At 35.7% G+C, this 21,821-nt stretch overlaps 1 pseudogene; it reads left to right on the forward strand.

The window, feature by feature from the left end:
- Positions 1–21,821, forward strand: part of LOC109267661 (histone-lysine N-methyltransferase SETD2-like) — a 73,861-nt pseudogene that overhangs the window by 34,928 nt on the left and 17,112 nt on the right.

A 21,821-nucleotide genomic window follows, 5' to 3' on the forward strand; every position in this document is an offset into this window, starting at 1 on the left:
CCATGTTGTGATCTTCCATAATTCTGCTAATGATTCTTTAAGAATAGCAGATGCATGTTGGGATAGGACATATGGCTTTAAAGGGACCACATAGGAATAATGCCTTCAAACTTCTTTGCACAATTATGTATTAAAATTCATTTCCTTTGCTTTTTTGCACCATGCTCTGCCAGTGATAAAGACAGCTTGAGTTTTGGATTCTGATTCTCACTCAGAGTTAACAACTACTTCTTGGCACTTGATTCATTATCAGGCTTGCCTCTCAACTTTATTGTTTAAGATGATTGGACCCCTCCCTCTGTGTTCTGCATGTCTTATCAATGATTTGATGCTGGCTGTGTGCACATTTTAGAACTTGAGTCATGTGGTTTCAAAAGTACATGCCTTAATAAAAAAAAAAAAAGTACATGTCTTGTCAATGCCTAAAAATTAACATATCTAAATTTAAAATTTCAAAATGTGCCTTCCTTTACTCCATTTCTTTCAAGCTTTCAATTCTCCATAGTGACACAATCAAGCTAACAGAACTCAAAACTGCTTTAACTTCTCCCTCTCCTTCATTCCCGTGCTAGCAGTTTTCAGTTCCCCTCAATTTTGCTACAAAACCTCTTTGTGCCCATTCTCCCTGAACAAAGCACACACACTTCTGCCTCCACTCCTATGCCCATTGAGTAACACCCAGAAAACCTCTAGCAGACAGACCTTCTTCAAACTCTTCTATAATCTCTACCCAAAACACACAGAATCATAGGAAAATGCAGTTTTAAAGCTTCAAGGGGTCTAAGATATTTAATCCAGGGTTCTTATTGTATTTGCCTAAATCCAAGCTCAGATTGTATCTCACTTCACACCTGGCTCAAAATTCTCCCTTACTTTCCTTAACTTAAATTAAGTTCAAACATTTGATCTTATCATGGAAACTTGTAGCCATCTGCAGTCCATTCACATTTCCAGCTTTCTCTCTCCCTATTCCCTTCCATGATTGTATACTCCAGACCACCAGTCTCATCCCTTTCCAGTCATGAACTAACATATTATTCTTTTCCACAGCACATCTACTAAGATTCGATTTTTACTGATCTTCAGGTACCAGTCTATGCTTATCTCATTGCTGTAGCTAATGGGAAATTTGGACTTTGAGTTAACTATTTCTATGTACATAAAACATGGCCCATCAGCATCTTCTGCATCATTTACTCATATAGGTACCACTTAGTCTTTCTTCCCTATCAAGATAGCAATCTCCTTGAGTAATTGGACTATCTATATGGGGCTCAGATTTGTTTGTTTGTTCATTTGTTTGTTTTACCTTTTTATAGGGCATCTTCCACTGAGCTCTGCACATAAGAAGTTTTCAGTAGGGATGCCTGGGTGACTCAGCCGGTTAAGACTCCAACTCTTGATTTTGGCTCAGGTCACGATCTCACAGTTCTTGGGTTCCAGCCCTGCATCAAGCCCCCTGGCAAGCCCCGTGTAAAGCCCCGTGTACAGTGTGCAAAGCCTGCTTGGGATTCTCTCTCCCTCTCTCTGTACCCCTCCCCTGCCTGCACTCTCTCTCAAAATAAATAAACATAAAAAAAGAATCTTTCAATAAATCTCTAATGAGTGAGTGAATCAAATCAAGAGATAGCTTTTTATTCACCCCCCAACTGATCCTTTGGAATCTTTTGGGATATATAATATAAGCTCACAAATTTTCCAGACTCAGAAAAAAATAATTAGATGACCATTTTTTTCATGGATCCCTATGTTTTAATAACCATGAACCAAAGATCTTTATTCTATTTGTCCTGTGCTATTCTATACAGTTCTAGCTCCGTTATTTTCCTTCTCTGATTAGAGAGTCATTGTTTACAAATCGTGAAATCTTTATGGGTTCAGTGACTTTCTATAGTAGATAAATAATGATTGTGGCCTCAGTTAATATGGTAATTACACTGTGGTAAAGGCATTTTACAGAATGCACTCTCAAAAACAAACAAAAAAGTCATGAAGTACTGCTTCTACCTTTTAATTTTCTTGTCTTTTTCACAGAAAACTCCCATCTCATGCTTTTTTTCTTTAGCATAAAAATTATGAACTTTTGGGAAGAAAAAAATCTCCAGCTAATTTTTATCATTGTCTTAGTTGCCTCATGTTTCATATTTTTAAAGGAAAGAGCTCATTATTTACAACTTTGCTGAGTGAATTATTTTATGGGTGAGTATACAGCTTTATCAGTCATTCTAAAGATGTGTTTATTAGCTATTTAGTCTCATATTAAAGTAAGAGAAACCCGTTTTACTAAAACTTCGTATTTTCTTTTCACCTTCCACTGCAATATGATTTCATATTTTACCCATATGACAATAAGTTTCAAACTCTGAGATGGCCAAGAGAAGCTTATTTCATCTTTTTTTGTACAAAGAATGAAAAATTGTATGAAAGAATTAAAAATTAAAAATTAAAAATCTGGAAAGTATGCAGTAAAAAGGCTTGCACAATATGATATGTATAACACATATAAGTTTAGATTCATTTCAGTGTCAATACCTACATTATTTCAAAACTTCCTTGAGTACATAAAACAAATCTATCAGTAAAGGCCAACTTTGTAGCTTAACTATTTAGCATATTCAGAGTTCTGAATTTGAGTCTTCTAACATGAAAAAATACATTATTTTTAAATATGTTTTTTACTGAATGCTGACCTTTTGCTTATGTAACATTGTCTAATTTGATAACTTAGGTTGTACTGGAAAACTATTTTTCCTCCCCTCATTCATACAATAAACATTTAAATTCCCATTTTATACCAGATTCTGTGCTTGGCACTGGAGATATAAAATTAAGTAAGGCACAATCCAGACATCAAAGCTCTTAAAGTTTAGCAGAGGGAGATATATGTAAATATATGAGGACAATCTTGGTGTGTTTTCAATTTTTTAATTTTTTTTTTTTTACTTTTGAATAAGAGAGAGAGAGAGAGACAGAGATAGAGCACAAAGAGGGCACAGACAGAGAGAGACGGAGACACAGAATCCGAAGCAGGCTCCAGGCTCTGAGCTGTCAGCACAGAGCCCCTGATGCAGGGCTCGAACCCGCGAACCATCAGATCATGACCTGAGCTGAGTCGGAGGCTTAACGTTAGCTGAGCCACCCAGGCACCCCGACAATCTTGTTTTATATCTTTTAAACCCTAAATGTTGTGAGTAGGTATTACTAGGGGAAGATGTCAAGCTGAATCATATGACACTGTGGTTTTGTAATTCAAGAGTAGTTGAAGATCAGCAATTTCACATGGGTTCTATTTATAGAAAGGAGAGGCAATTCTAAATGAAGAGGAGAATGATGATGAGAAATAAAACAGGTCTTGAATAATGAGTCTATGTTCTCTAGACCAGGTAAAATGCAGAGGCACCAGTCTTCAGCCTTCTTACCTTCAGGTCCACTTCATCTTTCCTCTGCTCTGTGCCACCGAGGGACTGACCCAGTTAAGTTACAATTTGGCCAGTTGAGTCTTTGGGATTGGAAGGTAGCACTTTTCTGTCCCTGTAAGTATCTTTGGCAATGTCTGTATTTCTAAATGGCTGCAACTTCCCCTGAGAAGGCTCACCAGTATTTCTGCTTCTTCTGAGTGACCCCAAGCCCTTAGGCTCTGTTCATATCATCTCCCTCCTTTGTCCCTCTAGTTTAGGATTTCCAATGTCCCATTATTGTGAATTTTAGTTGTCCCATTGTCCTGCCCACCTTCTCAGTTTTTTTTTAAATCATTTGCTTAAATTACCTGAGATTTATATATGTAGAATATTTTCTATTTTATGAATAGACCTGACTGATACAAAATTAAAGGGCAAATGTGCTCCTATCTCTCTTATTTCTCTGCAGAGATATTTATTTCCTTCAGGAATAGCATGGAACCCATCTCCATCTGAGGGAAGATAAAGGCTGTCCTGAACAACCTCTTTACTTCTTTCAGAGACAAACATGATTACGCCAATTGATCAGCTAATGATTTTTACTGTCCCTAAATGAACTTCCTTTACCCCACCAACTCTTAAAATGTTTAACTCTTAAAATCTTTCTTATAACCGGGAATCCTTAACCTCAGCTGAAATACCCTATGCCAAGTAAACTCCTAACCTCTTTGTGGTTCTGTTCGCCTAGGATTAAGAGCTTAGCAAAATCTTTTATATCCACCAAACTATAAATTATCATGATTGCTTGCTAGAAAAATACAGATACTAATATCTCTACCCAGAGATTGTTAGAGGGTCTGAATGTGGCTAAGAAATCTACATTTCAGCAAAGTACCCAAGAATATTCAGATGGATATGTTCCCTGTGCCATGCTAAGACAAGTTGCACCAAGGAAAATAAATAACCAGATACACCTGGACATTTGGGTTGGAATACCTGGCCTTCTTATTCAATCTAAGTGTAACAATTTCCCCAAGCTATTCTTTCTCCTAAAAACAAGCAAAAAATAATAATAATAATAAACAATAACCCGTGGGCTAGAAACTTTGAAATTATTACATTTTCTAAAGAACTCTTTGCGGATTTTGTTTTTTAGGACCAGACTCCTACATTGCCTGTGTCCTCCTGACATAAGAGCACAAATATGGCTTCCAGATCAGGGTCAAGCATGATAGATAGATAGATACATAGATAGAGACTTATACATCACTGTATCTGTATATACTATATATCTGTATAATGTATGCAATATCTACCTATCTGCTGAAGTGAAGTGGTATGAATTCACAGATGGCTAATATAAGAGACAGAGTGGAAAACACAAGTACTTATATGTTTACTTTTATTTCTTTAAAGCAAATGGGTAAGTGCCCTGTATGCCCCTCTCCAGGAATTTGTGTGAAATATAAACCCAATATGGTTTCATTAAATCATGATGCTCAGCATCACTAAACATTAATATTCTTTATTTCTTAAGCTGTAATGAATCAGTCTGAATTAAGCAACATTCAATGACAAAACAAATCAAAATTTATATTTCTTAGAGATTGTCCTTTCTTTCAGTAATTACTCACTGATTAGGAATAAAGACTACATTAAGCATAACTTCTTTATCATCACTGGATAGCAGAAATAAGTGCATATGGTCAGAGTTATGAATGGTATCTGAAAAAAGACTGGATACTGACTTGGCTGAAATCTCAGGTTTTCCATTGCAGAGGGAAAAAGCAATAATTCCTCAATTTATAGGAAGAAGATGAAAGTATTTTCAATTATCAGCTTAGGGCTAAGATCTCATCCCCAAGTCACATGTTTGGGAAAAGTGTTCTTGCCGAGACTTCAGGGCATCATAAAAAAATGTGACCTGGGATCACATTATGTGATATCATAAAGATACTGAGAGCTGAAACTTTGGCATAAGTTGACGAAGGGGTCTTTAAAACATTGATGGAGTTGGCATACCATACTAAAAAAATGTTATTTACATGTAGGTTTACAGTGTTCTTTGTGCTCAAAGTATTTGTGTGCTATTGGAAAATGTGTGCACTTATTTAAGTTCCTGCACAAAGGAAATAAGGAGTTGAGCTAGAGAAGGCTGTCAAAATAATGGCCAAAGAGTGGTCGTTCCTTCATACTGCAGTATTATTATAAAAGAAACTCTCTTGGCCTGGCATGGAACAACCTGGTCTGTACCACTGCTGTTGTTACATTTGACAAATTCAGAGTAAATAACCCAGAGTCCAGTAAATTCTTATCAGTGAAGGAGCTGCTCTTTTATTACAAAATTTACAAGGAAGAAAGGTAAGAAAATAACCCTCTTCCACCAATATATATCTCCTGTATGTAAACTGAACCACTGTAATCTGAAATGATTGCTTTGTTTGAATCAACAAACAGACCGCACCCATGTAGCTAGGATGTGGAGGAATCCTTTACAGGAAATGTACAGCCCTTTTGTCAATCACCTGGAAAAATGTGAGATACAGGCAGGAAAAGGGCAAGAAGTCTGAGTCACTGCAAAGTAGACTGAGACTGGGGAAAGAGAGAACCTCCTTACTACCTCTGGGTTTTGCTATCTTGGACTAGAACTCTGAGGATTCTAGTTATTATTAATGAGTGCTGTCAGCAGGTAGAGAGAAAGCAATCTCTGGAACTGGAAGATGGATTGAGACCTACACGGGGAGAAAGTCTCAAATCTGGTACATGGCAGCCATGCTGATATGATGGTAGATATCATATAGAAGACACCTTGAAGCTTGCTCAACAGGCTTGGTTAAGGACACCTGCACTTTAAAACAAGTCCTATACCAAATATTGCCTCACACTATTAGCAAGTCTAGTCATAGAGGCTTTTTTTTACTCTATTTCTTTTAAAGTCTTTTTTTAAGTTTTTATTTATTTTAAAAGAGAGAGAGAGAGAGAGAGAGAGAGAGAGAGAGAGAGAGCATGCAAGTGGGGGAAGGGCAGAGAGAAAGAAGAGAGAGAATCCCAAGCAGGCTCCACACTGCCAAGACATAGCCTGATGCAGGGCTCTAACTCACCAACCCGTGACATCATGACTTAAGCCAAAATCAAGAGTTGGACACTTAACCAACTGAGCCACCCAGGACCCCTATTTTTTTTTAAATGGTGAGTTAACTTAGTCTTTACTTCTGAGGCATAAATTGTTGTTTAGGTATAATTCTCTTATTTAATCCTCCAAGTTTTTAAAGGGTTCTAATCATGAATTCTTTACTGAAATGACAGAATAACCATACTCAAAAAAAAAAAAAAAGGAAAAAAATGAATGTTGACCCACTTACCTCATACACAAAATGAACCTGAAATAGATCTTAGACCTAACTTTACAAATTAAAACCAAAAATTTAAGAACAGAATATTGGAGAAGATTTTTTGACTTTGAAATAGTCAGAAATTTCCTATATTGAACACAAAAAACATATATCACAAAAGAAAAAAAAATCATAAATTGGACTCCATCCAAAGCAAAATCTAGCCTGGAAGAGAAAAGAGGAAAAGAAAAACAAGCCACAAATTGAAAGAAAACATCTGACAAGGACTGCTAGGACTTCTTTTACAAAGAAGTAAAAATCGATAATAAAGACAACAACCAATTTTTTCAAATGGAAAACAAACTTCGAGCTGATATTTAAAAAAAAAAAAAATGCGCAGTTGTCCAGTAATCACATGGAAAAGTGCCCAGTGCCAGTGTGATCAGGGAAAAGTAAAATAAAATGACAGAGATTCCATTCCACATACCTCAGAATAACTACAAATAAAAAGGCTGACATCAAATGTTGGCAAGGATATGGAGCACCTGGAGATCTTCTACATTGTTGATTGAAGTGGAAAGTGGAACTGGAAAATTTTATGACAGTTTCTTAAAAAGCTAAATGTAAACATACCCTATAACCAATAATCCCACTCTTAGAGATTTACTAAAGAAAAATGCCAACATATGTTCAAACAAATCGTTGTACAAGAATATTTACAGTAGTTTTATTCCTAAAAGGCTCAAATGGGAAAAAAATCCATCAGTGGGAGAATGGATTGATAAATATTCAGTGGAATGTTACTCAGTAATAGAAAAGGAATTAATATAACAACATGAATAAATCTCAAAAAAATTATGCTGAGTTAAAAATCTAAATATAAAATTGTGAGTATTCTAAAATTTATAAATCATATTCCAGAAAAGAAAAAAATGAGTCAATGGCAAAAAAAATAAATAAATAAGAAAGGTGATTGCAGTTGGAAATGACTGGAAAATGGCATGAAGGAATATTCTAGGATGAAGGTAAAAATCTATGTATTTATATGGGTGTGTCATATAAGTATATGCATTTTTCTTGCAAAAGTCACATCAAAACTGTGAACATATTACAATACAGTTAATGAATTTCATATTCAGGTATTGGGGGAAACAACGTACTCTCGAATAAAAATAATAATAATACTCCTTGATGGATAGATAGAAGGATGATTAGATGAACATGATTTCTAAAACTTGCAGTGAAATGTAATGACTGGCTGTAGGTGGCATATATACACATATTAACTGTAAAGTTCTTTAAAACTTGCTGTATTTTTGGAGCTCTTATAATAAAGACTTTGGAAAAATGAATAAAGATCTGGAACAGACTTTGCAAAAGAAGATAAAATAAGCATATGTAAAGATGTTCAGCATCATTAGTCGTCAGAAAAAGGTTAATTAAAACACAGTGAGGGGCGCCTGAGTGGCTCAGTCAGTTAAGTGTCCGACTACAGCTCAGGTCATGATCTCATGGTTTATGAGTTCGAGCCCCACGTCGGGCTCTGTGCTGACAGCTCAGAGCCTGGAACCTGCCTCAGATTCTGTGTCTCCTCCTCTCTCTGCCCCTCCCCTGCTCATGCTCTGTGTCTGTCTCTCAATAATAAATAAACGTTAATTTTTTTTTTTAAACAACACAGTGAGATACCACTACACAGCTACAAGAATGGCTAAAATTAAAGACTGATGATAGAAAGTGTTGATGAGGTTTTGGAATAACAGAAAATTTCATACTATGATAGAAAGAATATAAAATTGTCAACCACTTTGGATAGCAATTTGGCAGTTTCTTATACAATAAAACTCCAAAATCTCTTTTCAAAGTATTTAACCAAGAAAAATGAAAACATATATCCACATAAAGGCCTGTGCATGAATCTTAATAATAACTTTATTCACGATATCCAAAAACTAGAAACAAACCAAATGTCTAACCACCAGTGAATAAATATTGTGATACATCCATACAATTGAGTATTACTGAGCAAATAATATGGAGTGAATTACTGATATGATCAATATCATAGATGAATCCAAAATCATTTTGCTGAACAAAGAAGTCAAAAGTCAAAAGAGTACATTTATATTAAAGCATAGAATAGCAAACTAATGTAGAGTTAACCATTGAACAACATGGGGGTTACAAGCACCAAGCCCCCACATGCAGTTGAAAATCCACCCGTAACTTTGACTCCCCAAAAAATTTACTAAGACCTTGCTGCTGAAAGTCTTACCAATAACATAAACAGTAGATTAACAAATACTTTGTGTGTTATGTACATTACCTAGTGTATTCTTGTAATAGTATACAAGCTAGAGAAAAGAAACTGTTAAGAAAATCATAAGGAAGATAAAATACATTTATAGTACTGTACTGTATTTATTAAAAAAGGGGCGGGGGGAGCACCTGGGTGACTCAGTGTTAAGCATCCAACTTCAGCTCAGGTCATGATCTCACAGTTCGTGACTTCGAGCCCCAAAGTGGGCTCTGAGCTGACAGCTGGGAGCCTGGAGCCTGCTTTGGATTCTGTGTCTCCCCCTCTCTCTGCCCCTCCCCTGTTCACACTCTGTCTCTCTTTCTCTCTCGAAAATAAATAAACATTAAAAAAATTTTTTTTCAATATGTGTATAAGTGGACCCATGCAGTTCAAAACCTGTGTTGTTTAAGGGTAAATGTGTAATTTTAGAAAACAGGACAGGGGCTGTAAAGATGAGTGAAGCTTTTGAGGTGTTGGAAATGTTCTGTATCTTCTGGTGTGTACATATGTTGGTGTGTGTGTTTCTCAAAACTCACAGAACCTTGAACTTAAAATCACAAGATTTAATTGTAAGCAAATTACAGCTCAATATAGTTAGTTAAATATAAAAACATGAATTGCTGTTATTAGGTCAACTGTGGAAAATGTAGAAGATCCCATGCTTGAGGACAAAGTGGAGAAGCAGAGGGCAGTATCTCCTGAAGTGGAAAGGCAAAGACCAGCCAGCTGCTCAAGCCCTAGCTCATTGTTCTGTGCCTCCCCGGGGGATCAGAGGTATATCTGATGTAGAAATGGCCTCTATCATCACTGAGGGGAGGCAGAAAGGAGAGTAAAACAAGGCAGTGGAAAAGCCAATGTCAAACAGCTTGACATTGGGCCCTTGGTTTTGTCCCAATTTGCCCAGGGTCATTTCCTGTTTATTGCTACTCGTCTGGTGTAATTACTAATAGCATACCCTTTTACTCCGGAAGGGTGTTCCAGTTCAGTATCTAAATACTACCATCACCCAAACTTTGCCACATTGAAAAGACTTTTATAGACCATTTCTAAAATTTTCCAACTTGTTTGTATCTTTGGGCAAACCTACCTGTCCAGTTTGAACCGCAGAACTATAAACTGAAAGCACGTCAGAACTCATGTCCTTGGTCCTGATTCCTGACCTAGTCCTTGGGACTCACACTCCACATCATGCCTTCTTTTCATGCGCTCTGACTGACCACTACACTCCATAGCAGAGTAGAAACCTCGGTTTCCAAGCCGTCTAAAATTTACTGGACATACCTATTAATTTTTGGTGTTGTTTACCAAGGACTTTGATTACAATAATAGAGTTTAATTTGAAAACACTTGTTAAGATACTCACATGAATTTATTCCAATCCCGTCCTTTCTGGGCCCCAGTAGAACCATATATTCCTCAACTGTCAGGACCTCCCCTCCTCTGATTGTCTTGTGGCTGTTCACATGTTTGTTTCCCCATTGTTATCATCAGTTCTCCTCCGTATCCAATTCCATGCATGGCGGAGGTACAGTTGTATAATAATGACTTCCAGGCTGGAATGAATTTTATTTATGTGTGATTCCATAAAATGAAAGTGAGAAAGGCAAGGAGATATAAAGAGACTGCAAGAAATTTTACTGCCTGTGGAAGAAGTCCACAAAGCTAAGAATCTCATATATGGAATACTGAGCACGCTGAAGAACAACTTCATCTAACCAACAATACCGACTAGGTCAGGGCAGCCCTGCTATTTGTGAATATGATCCTCATTTAGGAGGGATCCCTACTGTGGAGTTTAGTGAAGTTCCACAGAATATAGGAAATGAAATTTATTAAGAGAAGTCCTTTACCTTAAAAAGCCATGTGAACAAAATGGCGACACACACCAAGAGATAAATGAAGACATAAGGATAGGAAGATATACTTTCTGACCTTTCTTCATAAAGTTGCAGAGCACATTAACATTCTTTCACCCTTCCGCTCCAACTACCACTTTTCTTAGAATATCAAACATAACTGCATGTTTATCCACCTTTTGAAAGAAAAACATGTGTAATCATTGGAACAATCATACTATTTTGACATGGTATTATTATTACAACTAGTCACCAGCACTGGTTGCTAAGGGGTGTGGGTGCCTTGTTCGCAGTGCACTTTCATAAGTCACTTTTTAATTACAAGTGTGCAAGCCAACTACAATATTAAATTGCTGGAGGAAAAGAGAAAGCAAGGATGAAGCTTTATCTAATCTGCAAAATACAATGATTAAGTGTACTGTCTTCAGTAGGGTGCTATAGAAAGTCAAACAATGAAACTTCCCATCGTGATTCTGCATTTCGCAGGGGGGGAAACATTCAATAGCAACATTAACAGCCACACGAGTGTCAGGGAGGCAGAAGGAAATTGTAAAATGCTAGCTGCACTTTACAAGGGCTTCTTTCTTTCCCTGACATAAGGAAAACATTGATTGGGGTGATTTAAAAAAAAAAAAAAAACTTTATAGAATTCATGAATAGTTTAGAAGAAAAATCACACTAAATTATACTCTTTATTTATAACTTTGGGTAATGTGTCAGCTTTAGTCTTACTGTTTGAGTAGCTGATTCAGAAAATAAGAAACACACACATACACACACACACGCACACACACGCACACACACAAAACCCTTAAATTAAAATTCTATTGACAATGAAAAATGATCCCATAACCCTGAAGATTTTTTTTCCTATAATGTATTATTGCTTTAATAAAAAATCTATGTTCTCTAACTGACCCATTTTTCCTTTGGTGGACATTTTAGCTACTACATAAGAAAAATAAAATTAAAATATGAAAGAGGATCTTTTATAGCCGGTCTTATTTTTCAAATTTTCGCTTTAAGACCATGGTTTGATTACATAAAGAACAACAAAAACAAAGTAGAGAGAAACCGTTATGTAGAGACAGTAACAAAAAATTGTTTTAATATATTTTTTTAATATTATAAAGTATTTTTTAAATAATCCCCAATTTACAAAGCACTTTCACAAATACTACCACACAATTCTATTCTTGGCACTGTCATTCCCATTTTACAGAAGAATCTATTGAGCAATGGAGAATTTAAGTGGGTGCCTGCAGTCACTAGCTACTAAAGAGCAAAGCCAGGTCAAGCCTCAGTCTTTCTCTAAAACCACATAGTTGCTACCATTGTTATAATCCTATCTGTTGTCTGGCTTCAAACTCTCCAAGATCAGTTTGCAAGACGAGGCAAGAGTATAACTGATTATACATCAGCCATAATTTCAACACAGCTCAGCTTTTGCTAATACCATGGATATTTGGAATATCACTGAAACTTATGTATTTATTATAGTTTAAAAACTGTGTGTGTGCCTATCTGTTGTTACTGGTGCACACATTTCAAAACCGACCATTTTATAAATAAGTTTGCTGTGTACATTTTATAAATAAGCTTGCTATCTCTATTTGGATAAATTATTTAGAATCTTAGATTTCTTGCTGGAAAATAACAAAAACAACCTACTTAAATTGCAAAATGCTCATCGTTTATCTGCTTTTAAATGTAATCACCATCAAGATTTCAAGATCATATTATCCATATGTTTTGTAGTCTTTTTCTGTTTTTTTCTATGAGGAAATTTTAAAATTGGTATCTGTATTACCAAAAACCATCTTTGTCTTTTTTTTTATGTTTATTTATTTTGAGAGAGACAAAGAGAGAAAGAGCATGCGCATGAGAGCCTGTGAGTGGGGGAGGGACAGAGAGACAGGAAAATAGAATCCCAAGCAGGCTCCACATTGTCAGCATGGACTGTGACATCATGACCTAAGCTGAAATCAAGAGTTGGATGCTTAACAGACTGAGCCACCCAGGTGCCCCCCAAAGAACTGTCTTTGAAAGTGACAATACCTCAACAGGTTTCTAACGGCTCTATGAAAACATCTAAGGCCATTTAGGAACGACTGCTTTCATGAATCATATTACTATATCTTCCCTCACTTCACCTATATCTCTTGACATTTCTATCTATATCTATTATTCACTTCACTCCATTCAAGCAGAGTGGAGCTTCTCTCCCTCCTCCCATGAAATAATGAAACAAAATGTGTGGGTTTTTTCTCATGTCTCCTACTAGGTTCTTAGCTTTAAGTTGCCTCCTCCCTATCCCATCTAAATTCCTGCATCCCACTTAATTATGAGAATCCCCATGTTTTTGTCTTTTTCCTTATCTTGCTAAACTATTTGCTCTGAGAGAGAAGCACACAGCGGTAGCAAAAAGCATTCAAGTCTTGGGCTAGACAGACATTTATTCAATCTCCAGTCTACCACCTATGAACTGAATAAATTTTAATGAGTTATTTATGTTTTGTGAGCACCACTTCCACCTCTGTAAATGGGGTAGGGATGCAAATGTTAATACCTGTTTCCAGGGGTTGTGAGAATTAATAACATGTGAAGCACAAAGCAAAGTGGAACATAAATACAATTTAACAAATGACAGTTAATTTTATCATAAATGATGCTCTGATTACCTCCCATTGCTTCTGATGTTACTACTGTATACATGATTTCCAAATCCATATCTTCAATAATTCCCAAGATTTCTGTTAAAGATCTTTCTCTTTCCAACAAAGCTGGTCAAAAACTTAGGAGCACTATTTCACCTTCTCCTCTCTCATTCAACTCATAGTAGGCATATTAATGTTTCTGGAGAACATCTCTGTACATGCCTTTTCCTCAGCACCCCATACCCATTCTTATTTTCTCCTTACTTAACCATGATCAATCGTGTTGAGTTTCTATAAATAAAGCTAAAATTCTCCATATATTCATTCATCCATTTTCCATTACGCCTTTATTTATATTATTCCTTTGCCTAGAATTATTTAGCCAGTCATTGTATTTAACTAAATGTCCTTCACTGCTAAGTATTGACTCAAAAACCTTTACTAACCCTACCTCCCTCAATTAATTATAGTTTCTTATGTTAGCTACATATTATAGTGTATCCTAGGTATTTGCATTTGTGCCAAATCTCCTCTTTCAGGTGTTAGATCTTATCACACTTACATTCTTATGTTTTCGTTATTCTTGAGAATATAATACTTGTACCTAGAAAGCTTTAATATCATATGAGGTGACTGAATTTGTACATATATGTATATAGACTGCATATACAAATATAAATCTGTTCAATCTCTTCCTGATTCGTATTTATAAAGAAAATGGTTATTTGCATAGTTGTTAAATGATTAATGATGGAAGGGGGTTGGATCTTTCTCAGTGATTCTCAAAATTGCATTTGCAGCTGGTTTACATTGGAAGTTTCTTGCCTATGTGCCTCAGATTGTACATATTTTACTGGTTGCCAATGAGGAGGGCAGGGAGTATTATGACTTGAATGAAGAAAGTATTGTTATAATAGGACAGAAAAACCCTGTTTTCTTTTTTTATCTTCATGGATTTTATTTCCGTTTCCCATTCTATTCCATTGTCATTATTAATATATATTTCTTTATTGAAGCACACCTGTAAAATCAGGCCATTTTGTAAATAAGTTTCCCTGTGTGGAGTCAGCCATGTTTACGTAAGTTAGTTAAGGTCTTGGGTTGCTTTCACGAGAACAAAACAACCTATTTAAGTTGAAAAAATGGTGGTACAAATATTCACATGCTTTTATCATGATAGAAAGAAACATATGCCTAGATATTATTGGATATATTTAAAACCATTCTTAACTACTGTTGAGTTTAGTACATCCCCCAAACTGTAGGCATAATAGCCTTTCTAAAGCACATTGGAACTATTGCATAGAACATATCCCCATGGACAACTAACATGTCTAGGACCTCAGGGTAGATGACAGAGAAAGTTTATTCTCTGGACTCTCATCTCATAGCATTCTCTCTGATGATTGATTCTATCTCTTCAACCTGCTTAGTTACTAAGAGATAATTTAAGGGACAGCATATATGTCTGTACAGACTTTGGATCAATTAGAAGCTGTGTGTCCCCTTTCTCTCCAAATTACTTTTCACACATTCCCCCATATAGCTTCATCAACTTCAAGGAAATACTTTACTAAACAACATGAAGCTTCTGACAGTGCCTTGTGCCTTTTCTCAGAAATTCTACAAAGTTGTCCCTTCCTATCCCCTGTTCTTTGCATTTTTCTTTTTCTTTATAAAAAAAAAATTCCATTTGTCTCTTTTATCTCAAATATCTATAGCCACTGGTGCCACTAAAATTTAAATACCTTAAAAATCCCATCACTCACAGACAAAAGTTTTTAAGATAAACCTACTCAATTGGATAACTCATCGAAAACTGATAACCGATTTTTTTAAAAATCTACTTTTAACAATAATAGGAAAAATATTTCCAAAATTTTCTATAACAAGATTCAACTGAGTTTCCTCATACTATTTCAGGGGTGAGAATTTTACTCAAATATTTGGGTCTCTATTGCTATGGATTATGAAGGTCAACATTCTGTTGCCCATAGAAATGACTCAAAGTCATTTTGGTACATTTCAAATATTTTGGAATGGTTCTTCAGAAAGCATCTGTCTATTTTATTAACAAAACAAGAGTGGAAGCATTGTTGGACAAAACAACATGGAGAAAGTATGTTTAAGAGAATAGGTGACAATGGGGACATTTGAAAATAGCATCAATGTTAAAAGGGGCAGTAGAAGAATCCAAAAAAGAGAAATAAAAAATAACCAGCAACGTAGACTTGTAAGGAGAAGAAGGAGTGACATCCCGGAGAGAAAGGAAAATTCACTAAGTCATATGCCTCCCCTTTTCAAAAATAGCTTTCTTGAAATATATTTTAGTGTCATATGGATTTGACTATATTTCCTGCCAAAGTGGGAAACCAGTCTCTAAAAGAAGTAACAGGACAAGTCACTCTGGGTGCTATGTGTTTTTGGATGGAAATTGGCAACATCCTGGCAAAATAATGACCAATGTAGTAAATAGTGTCATTTAATGAAAGGTGTGTTATAAATCGGAAATTGAACAACCATGAAAATCTGTCTTATTAACCAATTTATAGCACGACACAATCTTTTCAGTCGTGATATAATCAAAATAGATGTAAGAAGTTTACAAAAAAAATACTTTAAAAAAATTTATGTAAGTTTCTACAGCTTTCTTATGCTATTTTAGTTTGTAGTTTCTAAAATAAACACTGCTGTTGATAATTTTCCTCATTCTATGTGATATTTAACTTTCATCTTAATGGCTGCAATGCATACATATATACTCTAATAATATCCAGCTTCACCTGGATTTTTTACTCTCTTGTCCCCAGAATGTCCAAGACCTGAAATGTCTCCCTGAGTCCTCTCTCTAATTCCTTTTTCTGAAGGAGAGTTAAATAGCACATATGCTTGCTTTCTGCCTTCACCTAGTTGCTAGAAGAACTCAGGCTAAGAACAGTTGGTGAGAGGAGTTGAAGATGGCCAATCTACAGGTGAGAATATTTTCATCACAACTAAGAATGGACATTAAAGCCAGAGCCAAGAGACTGCAGGGGAAAACGCAGAGGAAAAAAAGCTCTAGACCTTTACCATTAACACATTAGTAACTCACATGTATGTAGTACTTGGTATGTGCCAGGCACTTCTAAAAATTGTTTACATATTTAATTTAGTTAATTCTTGCCCAAACACTATGAAGTAGATAATACTATATTTCCCATTTTACAGATGAGGAAACTGAGATACAGAACATTTAAGTAGCTTGGCAAGGTCATACAGATGGGCAGATTCAAATTCAAGCACTCTAGTTTGCATAGATCATGCTCTTAACCACAACAATGTTTTGCTTCCCAGGAGAATGAAAACACTTTGACCTCAGAAGGACAGTCTTAGGTTTTGGCTTTGACTCAGACAAGTTGCCAAATCCTCCTCTTACTGACATTCTTCTGGCCTCTGAGATTCCTGGAAATGGACTACTAGATGAGCTAGACCCAGTTCAGATGTGAAGTCCCACTAACATATAAATGACTGATTTTATTTATTTATACTCGTTCTACTCCATACTCGTTCTTATTTTAACTCAACTGAGAAAGTGAGCTTATGAGAAAGGACACAAAGATATTTTTACTCTGGAATTATAAGAAGAAAAAGTTAAAGCAAATTATATGAGAACTTTGTGGCCATATTGATGAACTCTCTCAGCTTCTCAGTAAGCCAGTTTCCATCTCAGAGGTCTTATTGACAAGTTCAGAACTGATTTTCTACTGATAAGTGCTGATACAGCTCTTAGTGTTAATTTGTGCACTATCCCATTTTGACTGGTCACTGCCTGTTCCATGCCAGTTAAAACGTTCACCCCTTGTCAAGGTGCTAATATTTTTCAACATATTTCTTCATTTCTCACTTTCCGTATCCCACACTTGTAGGAGGGCAGCAGATTACAGTCAGAAGCAGAGGTGAGAGAATTGCAATATGTTTTTGATTACTCAAAATGGACAAAGTAAAATGGGCTATATTGTCTAAGCAGAAAAACAAAATGCAGAATATGACAGTACAATATGAATACGAATGTGCTCGTTTTCACTTATTTAGAGATGTCTATGAATGTTGTCTTCAGAAATTTTATCTTATCCAAGCTACAGAATGACTACAACTTCCTCTCTAGGAAAGACCTTGAATTCCATAACATTGGAAAGCATAATTTGAAGATTTCAGAGAACAGAGAATCATTCAAAGATTTTACATCACCTTCAAATTTTTCAAAGACCTTGCTTTGAAAGAGTAGACCTAAATGGGAGAGAGGGAAATGTAGTTTCTTGTTTTTTTCTCATTTTCTCAATTGTCTCCATATTCATTGAGATATTTTTAATTTGCATTTCTCTGAGCTTCTTTTCTTTATGTTCTCAGAATTATGCATCTGCTGAACACTTGGCCATTGTTTTAAAATCATATCACTAGAAAATTCTAATGACTAAAATCATTTCCTTTTTCTTTTCGCATGGCCTTCTTATTTCCTTCTTGTTTTCTTTGATTTTACATTCTCTTTCAATTCTCATTTCTCATTCTGTCTAATATAACTGATTCTAATTCTTCCTCATAGCAGACTTTCTTCATTTTTATTTCACTTTGGAGCAACATAATTTAGATGCTATGAATGCCTTTACTTTAATATGGTATAGCCTATAAATAAGAGCCAAAACTTTAAACAAATACATCAAGTAAATACACATATATTATAAATAATTGAAAATTCAAAGCAGTCAGGAAGGCATGGGAAGCAACTCCATTCTTTAATAAATACAAAATGCTTGCTCTGTCCCCTAATGTCACCATCCTTGGCCATATGTTAACACTGGCCTTAAGGAAGTACTATGCTTTGGCTAGTGGACAGTAATGAATTAGGTCGAGAGATCAGTACTAGTCATGTATTGATTGCATTGAAAGTAATACATATGAGGAACACTATTGTTTATGAGGTAAAATTTAAGTTGTGTTCTGCTACATTTTAGATGGAAAGTTACTACAGTCTAGGATATTGCCATTTCCATGGCAGAGAAAAAGATATGGCAGATTGCTGGTGGTTCTTAAACTTTTTTCTTGAAAGGAACATTCATCACTGCTACTCACAACTCGTTGGCTAAACCAAGTCACATGGTAAGATTTCAGTCAATGGATAGAAAAAAAAATCTTCTCATAAGGGAAACTAACAAAAATCATATGACCAAGCCTGATTATGGAGGGGGAGGGTGTTTTCACAGGGAAAGGAAAGAAACATTTGGAAACTGGAAGGTAATCTACCACAATATCTACACAATTACTAGACTATGAGTTTACAATCAACAGCTATCAACAATTTTTGTTTTTTAATGAAGGTATCAAAATTGAAATCTGCCACAGAATTCATTTTTTTTTTTACATCACTGCCTTCAGATTTTCAATTAAAACTTTGGAATTCAAATATTTTAAAAAGCATGGAGTTGCATGATGGACTTTTTTCCTCCAGAACATTTGAATTCCTCCACATCAAAAACTGTTTCTTTTCATATCTCTAAAAACAACCACATGCCTTTCTGTATGGAATTCACTTTCAAACAAGAATATTTATTCTCCCCAGTGGCTGGCACCATAAGGTGAAAAGTGCTTCTCAGAAGCTGTCTCACCACTAATGGGAATTTTTAATCAGGAAATGTTGTCGGGCTAATCTAATAGACTTTAAGTTAAGACCTCAGTGTCACTGAAGCCTAAAATATCCCTGTAGTTCCACATATAGAAATCTCTGAATGATGTAGTCCATCCCTAAAGAGGTATTATGCAAATGAATGCATTTAGTTAATATGTACTGTAAACAGATCACTACTTCTTTATTCCTTTCTAAATCACAGCAGAGATTAAAACTGTAATACTCTTATTACCTAACAAAATAGCTAAATATTTAAAGTAGATTTGCAAAGAGCTTCAAGCCCAAGATAACACCCCCTTAAATTTTGATTGGGTTTTTCCTCCAAAGGTTATAGCATCTTCTCACATGCTTTGTCCCAAACTCCCTAAACTCCCAGGCAGGGGGGAAAAATTATCCTAGAAATAGAATATCAAGTTACACTAGCTTTCTCTGGCCACTCAGAGATTACCTAATATTTTATATTCTATTACTAAATTCCAATCCAGTACTCACTACAAAGGAAAGAATGACAATCAGATGTAGCATATAAGTTGGAAAAATCGAACTCGAGATGCAGAATACAATTGATTGGTTACTTCTGATTTAGTGGCCTCACAGTGAGTTAATGTCAGTCTCTGTTAGAACTCATCCCTGTCACATTGACCGATTTTACCCCCAGCAAATGATTTCAGGTGAGAATGAAAACTGAATAATGATCTTTTCATTTGTCTTTTAAACCTTTATTGAATACAGACAATGAAGTAGGATGCAATGGCTTTGGCTATATAATTTTAAAAGGTTGATTTTTATGAAGATATTTTGGAGCCATCATAAAACCTGGATGAGACTGACAGCAAAGCTTTTCCTCTCAATTATGCAGAAGCCAACAGATCAAACAGTGCTGGTTTTATTAAACATGCCCCAAATCCCCTTGGGATCACCTATTTTCTTCTGCCAGAAAACTTTCCTTCTCTTTTGAAAGACATAAAAAAAGGACATGGATAAATGATGACTTTTAAGTCAACAAATTTGCTTTTGCTTTTCTGTTTTTAATCTGTTATTGAATCGAGGTAATATCTTTCTTTATCGTTCAAGAACAGAGAGAACCAAAGGACCCAAGTGCAGTTTTGTACTTGGAGCAGAAAAGTTGTACAACCTTACACAGGGGAAAGAAGAGAGGAAACAGATAAATCTACACTGGTCACTCTCAGAGAAAGGGAGGCTCAATCAAATGCGTTACAGCTTCCTTAGAGAGGAAAATGGGCCTCAGTGCAGCACTGAAAGGCAAGTTTTAAGAGTGAAGGAAATGATCAGCTTAGAACAGTGTAGCAGCTGGTAAGTAAATGTTGTCAGAGGGTCTTCTGTATTCTTACTAATGGCCATTTTGACTTGCCATTGGTATATAATAGATCACTGTCCTGGAGTTGAGAAGAGGCTTGAAATATTCAGAGTGGCAGAAGAGTTTTCCAAGACCCAGAATTCTCTGAGACAGGTAGGCCAGAAACATGGATGTCAGGATAGAAGCAGCAAATACCAGCAAATCTGAGATACATACAGCCCTATATATTCATCAGGTTTTCGAATACCTATTTCACTTATGCCTTATCCCTTTTCAACATCATGTTTTTGTTTAATGTCTGCTGTTTTGCATAAAGGCTTCTTTTTTCTTTTATTAAAAATCTTTATTTTTTCATTCCTATTTTCTTTTATCAATGCTTCAATATTTCTAGACCTTTTCCTTTTATTTTTGTCCTTTGTGACAAAAAAAGAAAAAAAAGGTATCACTTTGACCTTTTACTTCTTACTGATATTTTATGTAACATTTAATTTTATGCAGAAACAGAAGGTTGTCTAAGTAACTAATGGGATTCATGGCAGGAGTGAAGAAAATCAAGTTGATAGCATAAGATATGTTTCTGTTTCCATCAAAATTAACTCAATTATCCCCCCCAAATATAAAATTCAGCCAATATTTCCAGATGGTGCCTGTTACAGTTTATAAAATTGCATTGTTATTCTGTATTTTACTTTCTTAAATATTTTCATTGCATATATGATAGAGCATAATTAGGAACCATGGCAAAGATTTTAAGCTATAAAACCACTGAAATTAAAAATGCAATTACCAAAATAAAAGTCAAAGCCCCCTTTAATGGATTGAATAGTAGACCTCCAAACGATATGCTCAGATGCTAATCACAGACTTTATTAATGTTAGCTATTTTGGAAAAAGAATCTTTCCAGATGTAATTAAATTAAGAACCTGGATGAAAAGATTTTACAGGATTATCTGGGTAGGCCTGATAGAATAGGCAGTTAGCTAGACTTGAGCTGGAGGCAAAGGCATTGATAAATAGGTTACACCTTAGAAGCCTGAGGGTACAACATCCTGACTTTGTGGCTTTCAACATCTTGGCTTTGTGACTTCTAACACCCTAGGCTGACAGACTAAGAGCCACAGGTGTGAAACTTGCACTCTTCTCTTCAACTTCTGCCCCAGGGTGACCCTTAGGTTCATTATAATGTATTTGCATTGCAGTTTCAGCCCCTCCCCCCCAGGGAGGAAGGTTGCCATGATAGTTCAGGTACAAACTTTGTAGGGTCAAAAAACCCTTCCAGACCAGTGGGAGGAGTCCCCAAATGA

This window comes from Panthera pardus, unplaced genomic scaffold (assembly GCF_024362965.1).
Source record: "Panthera pardus isolate Hobbes unplaced genomic scaffold, ASM2436296v1 HiC_scaffold_2, whole genome shotgun sequence".
Lineage (NCBI taxonomy): Eukaryota > Metazoa > Chordata > Mammalia > Carnivora > Felidae > Panthera > Panthera pardus.